Here is a 7296-nt window from a genome sequence, read left to right on the forward strand (position 1 = left end):
TCCTAAAGGCACCTCCACTCACACTTTAAGCCCTCTACCACCGATGAATTTGGATGGTTTTTTGTTAGCAACAACCCATCTCTGCTTCTTTAGGCGACTGCATGTGGGAGATAAAATAAATGTGGACAAAAGTTTGGAATGCAGCTTCCAAGTCAAGTTCCCTGCTAGGAAATGACTCCAGCTCTCTGCTACCTCAAGCTGTTTAAACACAGCCTGGCCCTTCAGGGCTGCAGACTGAGCTACACGACTTGAGAGCTGGCAAGTGGCAGCAGTTGAGGTCTCATTCCAGCTGTACACAAAAACAGGGATTAGGGGCTGTATTTGGATACATGCAGGCAGGTTTGGGCCACTTCAGAAAGCTTCAATCCCTGTTTGACAGAGATTCCATCAGGGATAATGAGCTTTTCACAAATACCTCCTAAGGCACATGAGAACCCAAGTAAGAAAATGGAATCAAATCCTTTGTTCCATTGACCTCGCCCCAAATTCCAATGGGACAGACAAGTCCCTCTCTTTGGAAGGCAACGTCTCCTACCTGGACCTGTGCCTTCTCCAGCCTTTGGTGGCTGCTGTCTCCATCCTCCCACACCTCCTCATCCTCCTCCTCAGCAGGGTTGGCTTCCTCATCCTGCAGAGCAAACACAGGGACATCAGCAGCCTGCTCATCCCAAACCTGGGCAGCAGGGATGGACTGGTGGGACCCTCTGGATGGTCACCCCTGTGCCTGGTACCATCCCTGCCCTGCAGCCCATTCCTGTTCCTGGCTTGGCATCTCCTTTTAATGGGATGTTAAACCACAAGTGTTTGCTCTGCTGGGTTTTGGGAAATCAGAGACTTCCCCAAGGCACTGGGCAAAGCTCCTGTTCCCATGTCTGCCTCCCAGAGCCCTGCCGGGGCTGGACAGAGCAAAGGAAATGTCTCAATTCCTGCTGGAAATTTCCACCTGTGTCCATAAACCCACAGAAATTGTGGCTGCTCCATCCCTGGAAGTGTCCAAGGCCAGGTTGGATGGGACTTGGAGCACCCTGGGCTGTGGATGGAATGGCAGGGAATGGAATGAGGTGATCCTTAAGGTCCCTTCACACTCAAACCATTTTGGGATTCCATCATCTCTCCATGCATTTATTTTGCACTGTTTCTTCTCAAATTCAAATTCACAAATTTAAATGATTTGTTGAAGGAATCATTTAAAATTATTCTAGGGGGAGCATCAAACATACAAGAATTGTTCCTATACCCATCAAATCATTATTAATTGGAAGCCTATTCCTCACCTCTGTTCTTTTTCTGCTTTCCTGGAAAATGTTATGATCCCAGAGTCTCTCTGAGAGATTACTGGGATTACTGGAGGGTTTGCTCTGTCAGAGAGCCAGGGGGGTTTACAACACTTGTTCCTCTGCATCTTTATCCTTTAACCAGCTTTCCCCCAAAACGGTGTGGGAGAAGTTTGGAATTACTAGAAATGGATCAGGTTCACATATTTTCCCCACTTTTCCCCAACTAATTCCAAATTTTTGGAATTACCTTCAAATGAGGCCTAGGAAACTACTATGAAAACATCAGTCAGAGGAAGATTTTGAAGAGTAAACCACATCCAGCAGCAGCCAAAACAACCCCTTTACTATTCTTATCTGGTCTCCAGGTGTTCCTGCCAGAGCTCCCAACAGCCATTCCTATTCCTAAACAAGAGCTATGGAAGACACTTTACTGTCTGAGGGTGAGGAGGCAGTTTTGGATGTGTTCTTTGCCATGGAATTGGATGACAGAGTCCAGAGGGTCTTTGTGTCCCTTCCAAGCCAAACCACCCCATGATTTCATTGCATGATCAGCACCTCTTAGAATTCCATTCAAGAAACATCCCTCCCATTAACCCAGGGCTCCCCCCCTCCTCTTTTTGCTCCCCATCAGTGCTGTGTTGCTGAGTGCCACGGGCACAGGATGCCTCAGCATTCCCTGGGGATGCCGTTCAAGACTGAGCGTGTGGCCTCAGTGCTCCAAAATGCGCCTTTGCCCCCCATTCCAGCTGGGAATGTCTCAAACAGCAGTGTGGGGTGTTCCCTCTCCCACCCAACCGCTGGGACAGCTGACATGGAATGTGACTGACTGACTTACTAGGTCTGGAATTCTTGGCTCAAAAGGCAGGTGTTGGAGTATCCTCTCCTGGGAATGTCCAGAACACCCGAAGGGTCCCTGGAAGCCACAGGTCAGGGGCAGACTCAGATGAACAATCCTGAATGGGTTTTCAGGGGATGCATCCCCAGCCTGTGGCTGCAAAGACTCCAAAGCTGTCCCTTCCCCTCAGGACAGCCAGGGAAAACATCCCCATCATGGATTTCTGACAGGAAAAACCTCACAGCTCCAGGCCAGCACTACAACAGGCTCTAAGAAATAAACAACAGCAAAGACCATCTCAGGGTGCACACCACAAGCTGGGCACCACACTCCTCACTGGAACTGGGCTGTTTCCACATCTCTGTGACAGCTGGGAGCGTCCTCATTTCCTCACTCTTCTGTTCAGGAGAAAGAGAGAACAGAGCCCTGAAACACTCAGTGTGCAAACCCAGCAATCCAGGGAAACCCACCTCAGTCAGGGGAGAAATGTAATGCCCAATTTTGGAAAAAAAACTAATAGCAGAACTGCAAACATTTCCAGGCATGGAGCCTCCCAACTCTGGAAATGCAATTCCCATGGCTTCTTCTCATGGAGACCCCAAACTTGCCCCTGACTGGGGCTCAGGGAGAAAATCCCACCTCTTCCACCAGCCTGGCACAGAGCAAATTCCATGGACAGCCCAGGAAGGTGTCCCTGACCATGGCAGGGGGTGGGAACAGGATGATCTGTAAGGTTCCTTCCAACCCAGACCATTCCAGGAATTTAAGTCACAGATCTGAGCCACTTCTCAGCTCACAGCTCCTTCCTAAACCTCATCCTCTGGGCTGCCTTTCCCAGACCTTACTGGGAAGGGAAGCAGGGGCTCCCCTCCCCAAACACACCCACTGCCAATTGCTGTGCTCTGCCAAAACCAGCGGGTGACACCAGAGGTTGATCCTTTGCCTTGGCTGTTTTCCATAATCCAGCACTTCAGGGACTCCAGAGTCAGGCAGGATCATTCCCAGGTTCCAGGCACTGGCACAAAGCACCTGCTGGAAGGGGCAATTCCAGAGGCTCCTCTCCCCTTAGCTGGGAATTCAGTGCTGCAAAGGGCCCTGCAGTGATCCTGGATTTTACCCTTCCTTATGGATTAATCCCCAACACTCACTACCAAGTGCTGCTGGAGCATCTCTCCAGGAAAAAAATTGCCTAATCCAGAGGGGTCCCTGCCCAGTTTCTCAGGATGGATGGGAAGCTGCTGCTGACAGGCTGGATCTCATGAGAACTTCAGTAATTTGCTGAAAGTTTCTAAAACAGGGACCTGTTTCCAAGTCTAAGGAAGCTCAAATCCAATGGCTCGCCAGGCTTCCTAATAAAGTGCTGCAAAAATGTGTCTGTGTGTAGGAATCTTCTTTTAACCCAATTTCAGGAAAGATTTGCCTGAGATTTTAGTTAAAATTTAAACCAGCCTGTGATGTATCAGGCAGAAAAAACTATTTAATAGCACCTTTTTCCCAGCTGCACAGTCCAGACCCAACGCTTCAGCTCGTGTGTGAAATGGATGGGAAGTGCAAAAACAAGTTCATTCCCACCTTCAAAAAATTCCCAAGGACATGATGATCCTCCAAATGAAGTCCTGGCTTGGAACAACACTATCCTGCAGTTTTCCATGGGAATCAAAACTCATCCCCCCAGTGTCTCAAGGTCAGGTCAGAAACAATAGACATGCTACTTTTATATGAAATCAAATGTTTTAGCAGACCAATATTGCATCCTTTATGTATTGTTACATTTGCTCCTTTTATTTCCATTTTGGGCTGTGTCTAAGGGAAAAAAAACTTGTGAGATAATTTAAAGAAAATGCCTCTTGCTTCCTTTGAACTTAATAAAAAGGGTATTATGTAAGTATTATTATTATTATTATTATTTACATATTAATTTTTGAGTTATAAATGTTAATGTCTCTTTAGTCTACCCAGTTCATCTGATCAGTAATAGAACTGACCTTCTCTTACCTACTGTTCTTAAAGAACACTTCTGATCTTTGTGGATACCAAACAAAATAATTATGTTAGCCTGGGAAATCTTTGGAATGTTGATTCTACCTTGGAAGAAAAATCTGTCTCTGTAGAAATGACAGCACAGCTTCTGAGACAACGGGAAGTCCATGAGTCACAAAATATTTAAGCTTTTCCTTAAAATAACTAAAGTGCAGTGATGAAGTACTAGAGTACCTTTCAGTTTAGTTTCAGTGCTCAGTGACATGCCATGACAGTTTTTTTTCACTTCTCTGGGTTGCTGGGTGAGGAAAAAGCCTTTTGTAGACATTCTGAATGATCAAAAAACCTGCTCTTGCCCTAGGAATCCCTTCCACCTAGGAAAAGGCATGACAGAAGGAGAGAGTTTGTCTTAAATACCTCCTAAGGCTGCAGAGACATGAAAATCTGCTGAGAATGACAGGTGAGAAGCTGACAAGAGGTACAAACAGCAAAAATGAAAGGACAACTAGGCTTCACAGGTAGGAATGTGGAAGTTACATGAAAAACAGATGAATTCCAAAGGTAATTGAAGGAGAGTGCTGGGGATTTTCTGGGATGTAGAGACCAGCAGCATTTGTGTAACTGCACCAGAAGCACAACAAAAGACTGGGATTATCTGGGCAATGGCATCAGGAATGCCAGATCTGGGTATAGATGCAGCAAAACTAGGACCAAGATAAAAAGCAAGAGAAGGAATAGCCAAAAGGGAAGCATGCCAGCAGGAGAAAAAGGGACAGGAAATGGGAAAGGGGATAATAAGGTATGAAAATCATGCTGCCTTGGAGTGCTTGCTGGGAAGAATTCTGTTCCAACATCTCAGCCTAAATCAGGACCATCAAACCAAACCTGTTGTTCTGGCCATGCCACACAGCCCAAACCAGCTCCCATGGTTTGGAGACACGGGAGGAAAGGAATACTTTGCCTGGCAAGCAAGGGAGAACCCCATCAGACAGGTCAAACACCTGAATATTGTGACATGAATTGAATATTGTGGTGCTACCCACGGCCTCGTAAGAGCCTGCTGAGTGTTTTGTGACTCCTCACACCCCCAGTGAGCTAAAGACTATTGTGGCCATTGCTCCAGTATCACTGAATCCAACACAATGCAGAAAGCAGCTCAAATATGCTGCTTCTATCCAGTGCCCCAATTACCAGGTGAGCAGAGGGCTCTATTAACCAAAATGAGACAAGAGAAAAACACTGAGGACAGCAACACACACTCCTGCAGCAGAACTCAAAATGCCCTTCAGAACAACAGATGTTGGGGTTTGGTGTTTTCAAACCAGCGCATCTCAGCTTAGATTTGCAAGCTTATACCCAAATAAAAAACCAAACAAAACCACACAAGTCTTTGTGCCATATAGTAAATGTTTTATTATACATTTGATCTAGAGTTTGGAATTTCCTCACTGCCAGTAGAGGAGAGTTAAACCTTCACTGGCTGCCAAGAGCATGCCATTTATAGAAAGACCTTGATAATTAACACTTGGAACCAGGATGAGGACTACTCCACGTCCTTACAGCATGATTTACAAAGCAGTCTAAAACTGCATTGTATATAATCTTTAATCTGGATTAGTTCTCAGTAATATTTTGCCTCAATGGACAATGCAGAAGACTAATTCAATATGTTATGTTCATCACAGCACTGAGTTTAACTATTGGCTCAATTTAGAGTTCTACCACCCACTTAAACCTGACATATGGTTCCTGGCTGTATATAAATGCCAATTTTAGCCATTTCTGACTTGTGTTTTAGTAAGAACATCATTTGCCTCTCACTCTCAGAAGCAGAAAGAACTGCCAGCAGCTGGCTGTGCATATTCATAGTTATTTCACATTTCCCTCTATATTTCTGAACATCCTGTTTTATGGAGCTTGTGTAAATACATGGGTGAGCATCTGCACCACAGGCTGGTGGAACTGTTAGTAACTAATAGGGGAAAACATCTTTCCATCTGAAAGATGCTGTATTTCCTGTTTCAGTTCAAAAAATTACAAGATTCATTCCTTTGAATTGTACTAGATTTGCTAAAGTTCCCACACTTTGCTCAGAAAGGATCTCTTTCCATCACACAGATGTTTTTGGCCTAAAGCCTCTTTTCAAACCACATGCAATGCAGCAACACAAGCAATAGAGACCTGTAATGCAAACAAATAGGGTTAAGTGAAGAAAAGGGGCCTTATATTTTTTTTAACTAAAGGAGAATACAAACCACTGAGTATGCCCAGAGCTTGCTTATCCCACTGTTTTAGGCAATGACATGCAAGCAGGCTCTGACATAGGAAATATGAGAAAAACTGGAATAACACAGTTAAAACAAATCCCTAAATTAATAGAGAAATATAAAGAACAACTCATAAAAAGTATTTATCTCTAAATTAATCTAAGAGTCTATCTTCATAGACTCTTATTTTTATTTATTCTTTAAATAAATCAATTTATAAAATTGCAGATCAATTAACAAAGGCAAGATAATATTGTTATTCCATGTTTGATGGGACAAGACTGTTTTCTGACACTGATTAAATTGGAAAGGTCATTGTATTGGAAGTTTTCCAAGAGCCTTTGCCATTAGAAAAGAAGGCAAATTTGTCACATGTCCTTTCACTGCACTTTTCCAAGCTGAAGAAAAACCACACAAACTGTCTAATGAGATACCCTGCAGGTTTGGTCCTTTCACACACCACAGAATCAGCTACACCTTCTTAAACACAATTTCTGAAACAACACTGAACTAGAAAAGCACCAAGGTACACCATCCTCACTGTGGTTGAGGAGCAGGAGTCCTCCTGAATACACTGCAAACCAGACATTTATGAGCCAGCATCAGGCACTGGAAACAATATTCTAACGTAGCAAGAAACCATCAGGATTCCTCCCAGTGTGTACTGCAGGGGTTTGAAAGATAAATCTGGAAATACTGCATACAGAATTCTTAAATGAGTTGTGTTGCAGCCTCACTCAGCTTTTTTTGTGAAGGCTTTGTGCAACGACTACTACTGAAAAAAAACAACCCAACCAAACAAAAAAACAAAGACAAAACTATTTTCTCCAAACCCCCTGATATTTCCTTAGGTCCAGGAAATGCAAAAAAACCCAGAGGTTTTGAGATCCCTTGTGCAGGATGGAAAAACTGCAGGTATTTGAAAGTCCTCAGTTTA

At 44.2% G+C, this 7296-nt stretch overlaps 1 long non-coding RNA gene across 1 annotated transcript; it reads left to right on the forward strand.

The window, feature by feature from the left end:
• Positions 1 to 2257: 2257 nt before the first annotated feature.
• On the forward strand, positions 2258 to 5473 carry LOC107206376. The gene is made up of 2 exons (XR_001522393.3): positions 2258 to 3796; positions 4454 to 5473. It is a non-coding gene; the product is annotated as an uncharacterized LOC107206376 (long non-coding RNA).
• Positions 5474 to 7296: the final 1823 nt, after the last annotated feature.

Source organism: Parus major, chromosome 5, assembly GCF_001522545.3.
Source record: "Parus major isolate Abel chromosome 5, Parus_major1.1, whole genome shotgun sequence".
Classification (NCBI taxonomy): domain Eukaryota; kingdom Metazoa; phylum Chordata; class Aves; order Passeriformes; family Paridae; genus Parus; species Parus major.